Source organism: Microcaecilia unicolor, chromosome 7 (assembly GCF_901765095.1).
Source record: "Microcaecilia unicolor chromosome 7, aMicUni1.1, whole genome shotgun sequence".
Lineage (NCBI taxonomy): Eukaryota > Metazoa > Chordata > Amphibia > Gymnophiona > Siphonopidae > Microcaecilia > Microcaecilia unicolor.
Genome location: NC_044037.1, coordinates 289,154,937 through 289,168,728, shown reverse-complemented (window position 1 = coordinate 289,168,728; position 13,792 = coordinate 289,154,937). Strand labels below are relative to the sequence as shown.

Sequence of the window (13,792 nt, the reverse complement as noted above, 5' to 3'; positions counted from 1 at the left end):
CGAAAGTGATCGCCAGACATTTCCCGACACAAATCGGGAGATGGCCGGCGATCTCGGAAAAGCGGCAAAATTGGTATAATCGAAAGCTGCATTTTTTTGACAGCATCGCCGCTTTCCTGTCACCTCGCCGGCGAAAGTTCAAAGGGGCGTGTCGGCGGCGAAGCGAAGGCGGGACATGGACGGGTATGGGCGTGGCTACCAGATAGCCGGCTTTCGCCAATAATGGAAAAAAAACGGCGTTAAGCAGTATTTCGCCGGGTTTACTTGGTCCTTTTATTTTCACGACCAAGCCTCAAAAAGGTGCCCCAACTGACCACATGACCTCCGGAAGGAAGCGGAGATGACCTCCCCGTACTCCCCCAGTGGTCACTAACCCCCTCCCACCAAAAAAACCCCACTTTAAACACTTTTTTTCCCAGCCTATATGCCAGCCTCAAATGCTGTACCCACCTCCATGACAGTAGAATGTGTTCTGTCCTCCGACAGCCTTTTCCTGCTTGTGATGTGGCTCTGGGGTGAGTGTGACACCTTTTCTGTTATTTGCACTGCAGAGTCACATCAGCAATGCATTGTGGTGGGTGTAGGTATTGGTAGTTGGTAGGCTCTACTCCCCTGGTGCTTTCCCCCTGCTTACTGGGTCAGAGTGTGCCCTGTTTTGTTTCCTGTTGTAGTCCATGCGGTAGTGGCCATTTTTGTAAGCCAGTTTTAGTTCCCTTTCCTGTGTTACCCACATTAGAGAACGTAGTTCTTACCTTGAATGGTGCTGAAAGAGGGCATTGTACACCACTGTGCCAGCTCTGACCTACTGCTCATCTTAGTACCAGGGGACTCTTTGCCAGTGGGGCACAACCTCTGATCTGCAGTTAACTGTGAGTAAACGTGCTTATTCAAATAAAGGACTTTTTCAAAGAGATTAGTCTTCAGGTGTCAACTGGTGTGTCAACGTTATACAGCAGCAATAAGTCGTAGAGGTTGTATGCAGGTCCCTGGAGCAGTTTTAGTGGGTGCAGTACATTTGTGGGTAGTGGGTTTTGGGGGGGGGGTTGGGGGGCTCAGCTCCCAAAGTAAGGGAGCTATGCACGTGGGAGCTTTTCTGAAGTCCACCGCAGTGACCCCTAGGGAGCCCAGTTGGTGTCCTGGCATGTCAGGGGGGCCAGTGCACTAAAAATGCTGGCTCCTCCCATGGCCAAATGTGTTGAATTTGGCCGGGGTTTGAGATGGCCGACATAACTTTCCATTATCGCTAAAAAACGAAGCTGGCCATCTCAAACCCCGGCCAAATCCAATGCATTTGGCTGGCCGGAACTGTATTATCGAAACAAAAGATGGCCGGCCATCTTTTTCGAAAATACGGGTCTGGCCAGCTGTTTGCGGCACCGCCAAAATACATCGCCGGCGCCGTTCGATTATTCCCCTCCATGGCTCCTTCACTCTCACAGAGGCAGAGTAAATCAGGGAGTTGTGTTGTCTTGGGATGGTCACAGGAGCTGCAGCAGGAGCAGGGAGGCAGGGCTGTCAGGCATTCTCTTTCTCTCTGTGGATGGTGATGCAGACTGGAGCAGACTTCAGCAGACAGGTACACAGGAGGTCTCAGTAGACGGGAACAGGTCCCAGCAGACAAGGCAAACAGCAGAGCCACCTTTAATGAGCAGAAGATGTCTTCAAAGTGTAGCTAGCTTGGATCAGGACGTGTCTCTGACAGTTGTTATGATAACTGCCAGATAACAACCAGATAAAATCATGATATAATGGAGGTTTCTTATACCCTTTTTCTAGATATTACGGGACCCCCAGTCTGGAACAGTAAGTTGTTGACTTCATACGTTTTGTCTTGGAAAAGTAAAACAATATGCCACATTCAAGATATGGCAGGGTCACTGTGATCACGGCGTCCTAATTTCAGTAAACAATATGCAGTTATCACACTTTGTCCAGCCACTGTGTCATCCCAATTACCATAGCAGTCAGTAGTCCTTGGAGCTGTTTTTAAAACATACGAACATAAGCGCTGCCATACTGCCACAGACCGAAGGTCCATCAAGCCCAGCATCCTGTTTCCAACAGTGACCAATCCAGGTTATAAGTACCTGGCAAGATCCCAAAACAGTGCAATATATTTTTTGCTGCTTAACCTAGAAAAAAAGCAGTGGATTTTCCCCAAGCCATCTTAATAATGGCTTATGGACTTTTAGGAAGTTATCCAAACCTTTTTTAAAACCCCGCTGAGCTACCTCCTTTTACCACATTCTCTGGCAACGAATTCCACAGTTTAATTATGTGTTGAGTGAAGAAATATTTTCTCTGATTCATTTTAAATGTACTACTTTGTAGCTTCATTGTATGTCCCCTAGTCCTAGTATTTTTGGAAAGAGTAAACAAGTGATTTATATTTACCTATTCCACTCCACTCAATATTTCATAGACTTTTATCGTATCTCCCCTCAGCTGTCTTTTCTCCAAGCTGAAAAGCCCTAGCTGCTTTAGCCTTTCCTCATAGGGAAGTTGCCCCATCCCCTTTGTAACTTTTGTCACTCTTCTCTGTACTTTTTCTAATTCCATTATATATTTTTTTAAAATGCGGTGACCAAAATTGAACACAATATTCAAGCCGTGGTCGCACCACGGAGCAATACAAAGGCATTATAGTGTCCTCGTTTTTGTTTTCCATTCCTTTCCTAATAATATCTATTTGCTTTCTTAGCTGCCCCTACACACTGAGCAGAGGGTTTTCAACATATCATCAACGATGACACCTAGATCCCTTTCCTAGTCGGAGACTCCTAATGTGGAACCTTGCATCACGTAGCTATAGTTTGGGTCCCTCTTTTTTACATGCATCACTTTGCACTTGCTCACATTAAATGTCATCTGCCATTTGGATGCCCAGTTTCCCAGTCTCATAAGGTCCTCTTGTAAGTTTTCACAATCCTCTTGCAATTTAACAACTTTTAATAATTTTGTGTCAACAGCAAATTTAATGACCTCACTAGCAGGGCTGGTGTTAGGGGTAGGCAAACAGGGCAATTGCCCTGGGCCCCCATGTCACTGGGGGCTCCAAACTTGACTGAAGCTGAAAGGGGGAAAAATTTTCAACTTCAGGCAAATTTGGGGTCCCCTCCCTATCATCTGCCCTGGGCCCCATCATGCCTACCACTAGCCCTACTCACTGGTTACTCCCATCTCTAGATCATTTATAAATATGTTAAAAAGCAGCGGTCCCAGCACAGACCCCTGGGGAACCCAACTATCTACTCTTCTCTATTGAGAATACTGACCATTTAACTCTACTCTGTTTTTTATCCTTTAACCAGTTTTTAATCCACAATAGGACAGAACCTCCTATCCCATGACTCTCCAATTTCCTCTGGAGTCTTTCATGAGGTACTTTGTCAAATGCTTTCTGAAAATCCAGATACACAATATCGACTGGCTCACCTCTTCAAAGAAATGTTTGCTGACTGCAAGCAAATCTGGGCCTAACGAGCTCAAAGCCCCACCACTGGAAGATGGAATCAGCTGGAGTCTGTATTTCAACAAAGTCAGAGTAGCTGAATAATGCCAGGCACCATATTTCTATACAGCTTTGCTATATAGTTGCATGCAGTCTTCCATAGTGCATCCTGTAGGACCCTTTTGCTCCTACAGTGGAGGGATGTTAACTGTTTGAGACAAGTTTATTCCAGTTTGGGACTCTTTTTAAATCTGCTTTATAACTTTTTTTTGGCATGTAATTTAATTACATTTAATGAACAAGAGAAAAGAAGTACAGATGATGAATTTAAATGAAATGATAAAGCAATTAAATTACCATATTAGCCCACATCAAGGGAAAGATGGAGAATAAAGAAGAAATTCCTAATAATCTTACAATATTGTACCAAGCCAATTAATGATCTTCTACCTTGCTACATTCTACCACCTGACACTCTGCAATTTATTACCCAGAAATTGTTCCAAATGAGCAAAATAAACAAATATGGTCCCGGTATTAGTCCACTTGTTTTCAGGGGAACCTTAAAAAAAAACAGGCAGCCCTGCTTCCGAAGCTTTTCCCTTTAACTGCAAAAAAAAGTGTTATAATGAACCTAGGTAGCACGTTACGAATTGGGGAAAACCAAAACCCTCCACCGACAAAACAACAAACTCTTCATCTTAATACATATCTTATCAGAGTCCATGGAGGGTGGCTGATGGTATCTTGAGAATGCATCAAGTCGAGGCTTTCAGAGAACTCTAAACTATCCAGGCCATCTACAGCCTGATTCTCCACACGAGTTAACTTAGAATAACTGGTATAAATCATAATTCTCAGTCAGGAATACTCAGTCTTTTAGAAAAAAAAATATCGTAACAACTTTTCTACAAAGTAAATGTGTTTGAGGAAACTTAAGAAACTTCAAGTTCTTACCTCTATACACATTTTACAAATTATCTTATTTATCATAAATAGTAAGACTGTCTTTAACAGCAGACATCCTAACAGCTTGAAGAGATTGAACGTGAAACTTCAAATTCAAACATTCCTTATGAAGAAAGCCAACCTTCTAATCCAAATCTTGAAATTTAGCAAGAGTCCAAAGTCAAGATGCATAACCCAGAGACAGTTCTTTCCAATAAACCCTCCATTCTGCTAACAACTCAACAAGTATCAGCCAAAGAAACCTCTGAACCAAAAGTCAGGGCACTGGCAATACCACAGGCACTTTAGCATTCAAGATCAAAGGAATCCCCCCTTAATTTTGAGAAAGTACTGTGATCCAGCACTTACTGGTGGGGAACGAATTTCAGAGTCTAATTACACATTGACTTGGGGAAAATCCACTGCTTATTTCTGGGATAAACAACATAAAATGTATTGAACTTTTTAGGGGATCTTGCCAGGTATTTGTGACCTGGATTGGCCACTGTTGGAAACAGGATGCTACTACTACTACTTATCATTTCTATAGCGCTACAAGGCATACGCAGCGCTGTACACCATACACAAAGAAAAGACAGGTAAACAGACAGAACAATTAAGGGTAAGGGAATAAAGAGGTGAGGATAAAAGGACAGGGTAAGTGAGTTAGGAGTCAAAATCAGTGGTAAAGAGCTGGGCTTGATGGACCTTTTTGATCTGTTCCAGTGTGGCAATACTTATGCACTTATGAAGGAACCTAGCAAAGAAAAAATAAAGCACATCAGCACAGGGGGTCTCGCAGCAGAGGGAAAACGAAAACAGAAAAGCACTGCACCCTCCTGTTTCAAGGTAGTACTCAAGTAGAGGAGTGTGGTAGCCGTGTTAGTCCACTCTTAAGGTTATCAATAGAAATCAAACAAAATAAAACATGGAAAAGAAAATAAGATGATACCTTTTTTATTGGACATAACTCAATACATTTCTTGATTAGCTTTCGAAGGTTGCCCTTCTTCCTCAGATCGGAAATAAGCAAATGTGCTAGCTGACAGTGTTTATAAGTGAAAACATTCAAGCATTAGTATGACAGTAAAATAGATACCATTGGAGATTCTACATGGAATGTTGCTACTATTGGAGATTCTACATGGAATGTTGCTATTCCACTAGCAACATTCCTGTGCAGGCTTCTGTTTCTGTGAGTCTGACGTCCTGCACGTACGTGCAGGACGTCAGACTCACAGAAGCAGAAGCCTGCGCGGCCACATTGGTGATCTACAAGGGCCGACTTCTACATGGAATGTTGCTAGTGGAATAGCAACATTCCATGTAGAATCTATAGAAATCAAACAAAATAAAACATGGAAAAGAAAATAAGATGATACCTTTTTTATTGGACATAACTTAATACATTTCTTAATTAGCTTTCGAAGGTTGCCCTTCTTTGTCAGATCGGAAATAAGCAAATGTGCTAGCTGACAGTGTATATAAGTGAAAACATTCAAGCATTATTATGATAGTCTGACAGGGTGGGAGGATGGGGGTGGGTCGGAGGTATGCATGGGGACATCAAAGCATATCATTGATATTCTAACAGGATGGGTGAAGTCAGAATGATTGAATATTTTAACACCCAACAGAAAGGACTTAACAAGGATCTGGGGTTCCTAGCCCATTATAAACCATAAAACTGTATGTCTCTGTTGATCACCCTACCCTCACCTATCCACACCCATCCTGTTAGAATATCAATGATATGCTTTGATGGCCCCATGCATACCTCCTACCCATCCCCATCCTCCCACCCTGTCAGACTGTCATAGTAATGCTTGAATGTTTTCACTTATATACACTGTCAGCTAGCACATTTGCTTATTTCCGATCTGAGGAAGAAGGGCAACCTTGGAAAGCTAATCAAGAAATGTATTAAGTTATGTCCAATAAAAAAAGGTATCATCTTATTTTCTTTTCCATGTTTTATTTTGTTTGATTTCTATTGATAAGGTAGTCCTCAGAGAGGAGGATCCGGGAGATCCGCCTTTTACTCCTCGTCCTCGTTCCCTGCTGGTGTCCCGCTCTCCTCTGACGCAACTTCCTGTTTCCGGCAAAGGCGGGATGCCTCTGAGGGAGAGAAGTTGTGTCATAGGGGACGGGGCACCGGAGAAGGAAAGCTGAGGAGGGGTTGTTGGTGGGCGACCTCAGGTATGAGTTTCACCCCCCCCCCCCGGGTGGGGGGGAGCGTTCGGTGGAGAGTGGAAGATAGAGCGAGAGCGATGGCAGAGGATGGGGGGGGGGGAGGGGGGAGTGCGCGTGAGGGGCTGCTGCAGCCGAATGCGTGTGACTTGGTATCTTTGCTGGTGGCGGGCGACCTCAGGTTTGAGTTTGACCCCTTGGGGGGGGGGGAGAGCTGCCGGCTCGCGGACAAGGAGGAGACGGTGGGAGAAATGGCAGATGGTGGGGAGGGGAGGTCGGTTCCCCGAATGCATGGGGGGGGGAAGGGGGGGGGTGCTCGGCGTTTGAGAGCAGCTGAATGCGCGTGACTTGGGTTTTTTTTTTGCATTTAAAATGTCATATTTAAAATCTCTTTGGTCCTAGAACGTGTGCAGATCTATATAATGTTTGCATTTTTAGGGATGTGTTAAAGATCACATGCACGATATTTTGGTCTCATTGCGTTTTTTTTAAAATGAATAAAAATACTTGCGCTCAATTTTTAGGGTGAAACACAGCGAACCGTAGAAACAATACAAAATCAGCCCTTCCCAGTGTGTAAACTTCGTGACATTAAATAATGGAATCTCCTAATGGTTGTTATTCAGGGGATGTGGTTTTTTTTTTTTTTTGAATACTACCACACTCTGCTGCCGGTGGTAGAGAAAAAAAAATAACTGTGCACCTCTCCAGTAATTTCTGCCTTTCCCCCAGGCTGGTTGCGATCTCTCTCTCTCTCCTAAAACTGGCTCCGGGAGGTGCATTTTAAAACGTTGACGTCATGCTACAGACTTGGGTAATGTGACACTGGGTTCCCCGTGCTGGCTGTTATTACAGCACCGATGTCGCCTGTCTTCTCACAGATCTTTTTAGTTTACCGTGCACTCCTGGTTTTTTTGTTTTTTTTTGGTGTGTGAGCATAAATGTTCTGTTGAAGTAATACTGCCTCCGGCAGGTTCTGGCAATTCAGAGGAAGTTCAAGCAAGCCTCTGTAATCTATTCTGGAAGACAGGAATGTAGCTGCTGCTGCTGCAGTGCAAATTCGGGTGACTGCGGTTTTGTTGCTTTCGAGTAGCGGTGCAATTGAATAGGCTGAGCACATTGGAGTTGTTTATAGGATAGACAAACCAATAATAAGATCGGATGTTTTTATGACATGATATTGCCGACACCCCTAAAAGCAGATCGGTGTCTAGGGCCTGCAGGCTGTTGAAAGATTTGTCGTCTGTCTTGGGGTTTTCTTTCTGCAGCCCAGGGTTAAGTTTTGAGGTGATAAATGGTTGATGTGTCCCCCCCCCCCGTATTTTTTGTGAAATAGCGTATTGTACAAAAGCCAATAGTTCTAAAGTTGAAAAACAGCAGATGACTGCTAGCACATGACATCTCAGCAAATGATACAGCAACCTACAAATGTAACCTAAGCTGAATTAAGAAAATAAACAGTTTTCTTGAAACACAATGCACATTAACAGTGCTTATGTTTAGTTTACTATCCAGGGCATTATAGATTTTCACTTCTAATTGCAGGTTTGTTACAAATGGCACGGCTTAGTAAAGGAACACCTTGTTTTTTTTAGCACAAAATTGTTTTACCAATGAAAAATTGATAGTGAAATATCAGGCAGCTTTCATTTGGCATGCATTACTGTTAGAAATTAGATCACAAAAGTATGATATGATTTTGCAGGGATAATTGAAAATATTTTTCTTCAGGAAGTTTTTTGGGTATGTATGTTGATTGCTGATACCCTTATTTTACAGTAGCGCCTTGAAGTGTCTAGTAGAACTCTTGTGATCTGCATTAGACTCCTGTGAGTAAGTTTTGTATTGTGTATAAATAGCGCTTGTATTGAGCTCTTTTTGTATATGCCACATAATCTTAAGAGAGCATGTGCTTTCGGGGCCTTTTTACTAAACCGCGGTACAGCATGTCAGATCAGACGTACTGCCAGGGTAGTGCAGGAGCCCGTAAGTAGGTCTGAAGTTGGTGCGTGCAGTTTCCCATGGTAGAAAATAACTTTGTATTTTCTACTGTGGAATTGGGGGGGGGGGGGGGGCGTTCCTGGCTATAATCAGCATTGTGGCCGTGTTGCCGTACGCTCCCCGATTACTGCACAAGTAGCACGTGAGCCCTTGCTGCCTACTAAATAGGTGACAGTAAAGGCTCAGGCGATAAACAGCCACACGCTAATTTTAATATGAATGCATGGCCATTTACTGCCCCATTTAAAGAAAGAGGCCTTTTCCCCCGCCATGGTAAAAAGTGGCCCAGCGTGCGCCAAAACTAGCGCAGGTCTCTTTTTACCACAGCTTAGTAACATGGCCCCTTAATGTTGTAAAACAGCAACTATTTGCAGAGGAACAATTTTTTTTTTGGAGGGGGTGCAGGTACGCTCTTTTTATATTGGATTGGTTAAATACACAGAGGTTGTCGACGGAAAACAAATTTTAAGCTAAAGAATTTTCAAACACCAAGGGCCCTGATTACTAAGCTGTGTGAGCGTTTTTAGCGCACGCTAATGCTACATAAGTAATGCCACACTGGAAAAAGACCAAGGGTCCATCGAGCCCAGCATCCTGTCCACGACAGCGGCCAATCCAGGCCAAAGGCACCTGGCAAGCTTCCCAAACGTACAAACATTCTATACATGTTATTCCTGGAATTGTGGATTTTTCCCAAGTCCATTTAGTAGTGGTTTATGGACTTGTCCTTTAGGAAACCGTCTAACCCCTTTTTAAACTCTGCTAAGCTAACCGCCTTCACCACGTTCTCCGGCAACGAATTCCAGAGTTTAATTATGCGTTGGGTGAAGAAAAATTTTCTCTGATTTCTTTTAAATTTACTACACTGTAGTTTCATCGCATGCCCTATGTATTTTTGGAAAGCATGAACAGACGCTTCACATCCACCTGTTCCATTCCACTCATTATTTTATATACCTCTAACATGTCTCCCCTCAGCTGTCTCTTCTCCAAGCTGAAAAGCCCTAGAGCCTCCTTAGTCTTTCTTCGTAGGGAAGTTGTCCCATCCCCGCTATAATTTTAGTCGCCCTTTGCTGCACCTTTTCCAATTCTACTATATCTTTCTTGAGATGCGGCAACCAGAATTGAACACAATACTCAAGGTGCGGTCGCACCATGGAGCGATACAACAGCATTATAACATCCTCACACCTGTTCTCCATACCTTTCCTAATAATACCCAACATTCTATTCGCTTTCCTAGCCGCAGCAGCACACTGAGCAGAAGGTTTCAGTGTTGTTGACGACGACACCCAGATCCCTTTCCTGGTCCGTAACTCCTAACGTGGAACCTTGCATGACGTAGCTGTAATTCGGGTTATTTTTTCCCACATGCATCACCTTGCACTTGCTCACATTAAACGTCATCTGCCATTTAGCCGCCCAGTCTCCCAGTCTCGTAAGGTCCTCTTGTAATTTTTCACAATCCTGTCAAGTTAACGACTTTGAATAACTTTGTGTCATCAGCAAATTTAATTACCTTGCTAGTTACTCCCATCTCTAAATCATCTAATATAATAAAACGCACCGTGAACGTTCTAATGAGGACAACGTTCTGAAGCTGGTTCGTGGCGTTCGTGGTGTGAAGCCATCCAGCCGTCTCTGCCCCGCCCTCGCGCCTAAACAAACAAATATGGAAGCGAAGCGTCAGGGAAGGAGGCGGCGCTCCCGACCTCTAGCCTTCCCTTCGCTGTGTTCCGCCTTCAAAACAAGGCGGAACACAGCGAAGGGAAAGCTAGACGTCGGGAGCGCCGCCTCCTTCCCTGACGCTTCGCTGCACGAACTGCCACGGAGGTAAAGTTAAAAAGAATTAAAAAAAAAAAAAAAAGGGATGCATGGATGCGAAGGGGGGGGGCATGGATGCGAGGCATGGATGCGAAGGGGGGGGCATGGATGCGAACGGGGGGGGGGGGGGAGAAGAGGGCGGGCCAGGCTGGGACATGGGAGAGAGAGTAGCATGGATGCGAGGGGGGGGGTCATGGAAGGGCGAGAGGGGACTTGCTGGAAAAGGATGAATGGAGGCGGCAGGGGACAGAGGAGCATGGATGGGTATGGATTAGGAGGGCAGGGCACAGGGAGAGAGGGGAATTACTGGAAATGGATGAATGGAGGGGGCAGGGGACAGAGGAGCATGGATGGGCATGGATTGGGAGGGCAGGACTCAGGGAGAGAGGGAAATTGCTGGATAGGGAAAAATGGAGGGGCCAGGTGACAGAGGAGCATGGATGGGCATGGATTGGAAGGGCAGGACTCAGGGAGAGGGGAATTGCTGGATAGGGATGAATGGAGGGGACAGATGGGCATGGATGGATATGGATTGCAGAGCAGGCCTCAGGCAGAGAGGGGAAATGCTGGATAGGGAAAAATGGAGGGGCCAGGTGACAGATGAGCATGGATGGGCATGGATTGGAAGGGCAGGACTCAGGGAGAGGGGAATTGCTGGATAGGGATGAATGGAGGGGACAGATGGGCATGGATGGATATGGATTGCAGAGCAGGCCTCAGGCAGAGAGGGGAAATGCTGGATAGGGAAAAATGGAGGGGCCAGGTGACAGAGGAGCATGGATGGGCATGGATTGGAAGGGCAGGACTCAGGGAGAGGGGAATTGCTGGATAGGGATGAATGGAGGGGACAGATGGGCATGGATGGATATGGATTGCAGAGCAGGCCTCAGGCAGAGAGGGAAAATGCTGGATAGGGAAAAATGGAGGGGCCAGGTGACAGATGAGCATGGATGGGCATGGATTGGAAGGGCAGGACTCAGGGAGAGGGGAATTGCTGGATAGGGATGAATGGAGGGGACAGATGGGCATGGATGGATATGGATTGCAGAGCAGGCCTCAGGCAGAGAGGGGAAATGCTGGATAGGGAAAAATGGAGGGGCCAGGTGACAGAGGAGCATGGATGGGCATGGATTGGAATGGCAGGACTCAGGGAGAGGGGAATTGCTGCATAGGGATGAATGGCGGGGACAGATGGGCATGGATGGATATGGATTGCAGGGCAGGCCTCAGGCAGAGAGGGGAAATACTGGATAGGGATGAATGGAGGGGGCAGGTGACAGACAAACATGGATGGCCATGGATTGGGAGGGCAGGGCTCAGGGACAGAGGGGAATTGCTGGAAAAGGATGAATGGAGGGGGCAGGGGACAGATGGCCATGGATTGGGAGGGCACGGCTCACACTGTCTCTCTCATATACAATGTCTTTCTGACTCTCACTCTCACACACTCTGTCTCACACAGTATCACATTCACTCTCTATGTGCCACACAGTCACTCACACACTCGCTTGGTGTCATACACTCACTCTCACAGAGAATCTGTGTCTCACACACACTCTGTCTCTTGCCCACACACACACACTCTCTCTCACACTGTCTCTCACATACACACTTGCACACACTCTCATTCTCACACACACTCTCTCACAAACACACTCACACCCAGAGTCACTCTCTCTCTCACACACTCACACTTTCACTCTGACTCTCAAACACTCACTCTCACATACACTCACCCAAACATACACACTCCAAGGAAAACCTTGCTAGCGCCCGTTTCATTTGTGTCAGAAACGGGCCTTTTTTACTAGTGTATAAATATATTATAAAGCAACGGTCCTAGCACAGACCCCTGAGGAACCCCACTAACTACCCTTCTCCATTGTGAATACTGCCCATTTAACCCCACTCTCTGTTTTCTATCCTTCAACCAGTTTTTAATCCACAATAGGACATTTCCTCCTATCCCATGACCCTCCAATTTCCTCTGTAGCCTTTCATGAGGTACCTTGTCAAACGCCTTTTGAAAATCCAGATACACAATATCAACCGGTTCCCCTTTGTCCACATGTTTGTTTACTTCTTCAAAGAATTGAAGTAAATTGGTCAAGCAAGATTTCCCCATACAAAAGCCGTGCTGATTTGGTCTCAGTAATCCATGTCCTTGGATGTGCTCTGTAATTTTGTTTTTAATAATAGCCTCTACCATTTTCCCCGGCACCAACGTCAGACTCACAGGTCTATAATTTTCCGGATCTCCCCTGGAACCTTTTTTAAAAATCGGCGTTACATTGGCCACCCTCCAATCTTCCGGTACCATGCTCGATTTTAAGGATAAATTGCATATCACTAACAGTAGCTCCGCAAGCTCATTTTTCAGTTCTATCAGTACTCTAGGATGAATACCATCCGGTCCAGACCGAAGCAAAGAATTCATTCAATCTGTCCGCTACGTCTTTGTCTTCCTTGATCACCCCTTTTACCTCTCGGTCATCCAGCAGCCCAACCGATTCTTTTGCCGGCTTCCTGCTTTTAATATACCGAAAAATTTTTTACTATGTTTTTTTTGCCTCTAATGCTATCTTTTTTTTCGTAATCCCTCTTGGCCTTCTTTATCTGCACCTTGCATTTGCTTTGACACTCCATATGCTGCTTCTTGTTATTTTCAGACGGTTCCTTCTTCCGTTTTCTGAAGGTGTTTCTTTTAGCCCTAATATTTATTTATTTATTTATTGCATTTGTATCCCACATTTTCCCACCTTTTTGCGGGTTCAGTGTGGCTTACAATATGAGTTAAATGTTGGAAATACAATTTGTTACAGATTGGTTATGGATTACATTTTGCATAATTATGCGAAACAATTGAAGTGTCGTTGAGAGTGTAACAATGGAGCAGAAACATTGAAACATTGGAAGGAAACAATGGGAGCTTAGAGGGCGATAAGGAGGCATAAAGACATATAATATATATCTTTCTGTGATTGAAGGTATGAATGATGTGATATTACGGGAATGAGAGTTCCGAGGTGAATGTGTGATGCATTCGTGAATAGTAGGTGTGGACTTTGTGTTTTGGTTCTTTCCGTAAATCTTTTCGAAAAGATGGGTCTTCAATGATCTGCGGAAGGAAGCTTGCTCGTTGATTGTTCTTAAGTTGCGTGGCAGTGTATTCCAATACTGCGTGCTCATGTGAGAAAAGGTTGATGCATGTAGCGTTTTGTATTTCACGCCTTTGCAGTTGGGGAAGTGGAGGTTTAAGAAGGTTCGGGATGATCTTTTGGCGTTTCTGGGTGGTAAGTCTATTAACTCAGACATGTAGGCTGGGGCTTCGCTGTGAATGATTTTGTGGACTAATGTGCATACTTTAAAAGTGATGCG

The 13,792-nt window shown here is 44.8% G+C and overlaps 1 protein-coding gene across 3 annotated transcripts in view; it reads left to right on the top strand.

Moving 5' to 3' along the window:
• The first annotated feature begins 6,521 nt into the window (after positions 1 to 6,521).
• Positions 6,522 to 13,792, top strand: part of PTPN4 (protein tyrosine phosphatase non-receptor type 4) — a 340,947-nt gene continuing 333,676 nt past the window's right edge. For all 3 annotated transcript variants that reach the window (XM_030209948.1, XM_030209949.1, XM_030209947.1), the window contains exon 1: positions 6,522 to 6,598. The gene's annotated coding sequence lies outside the window, so the exon portion shown is untranslated. The remainder of the gene's footprint in view (positions 6,599 to 13,792) is intronic.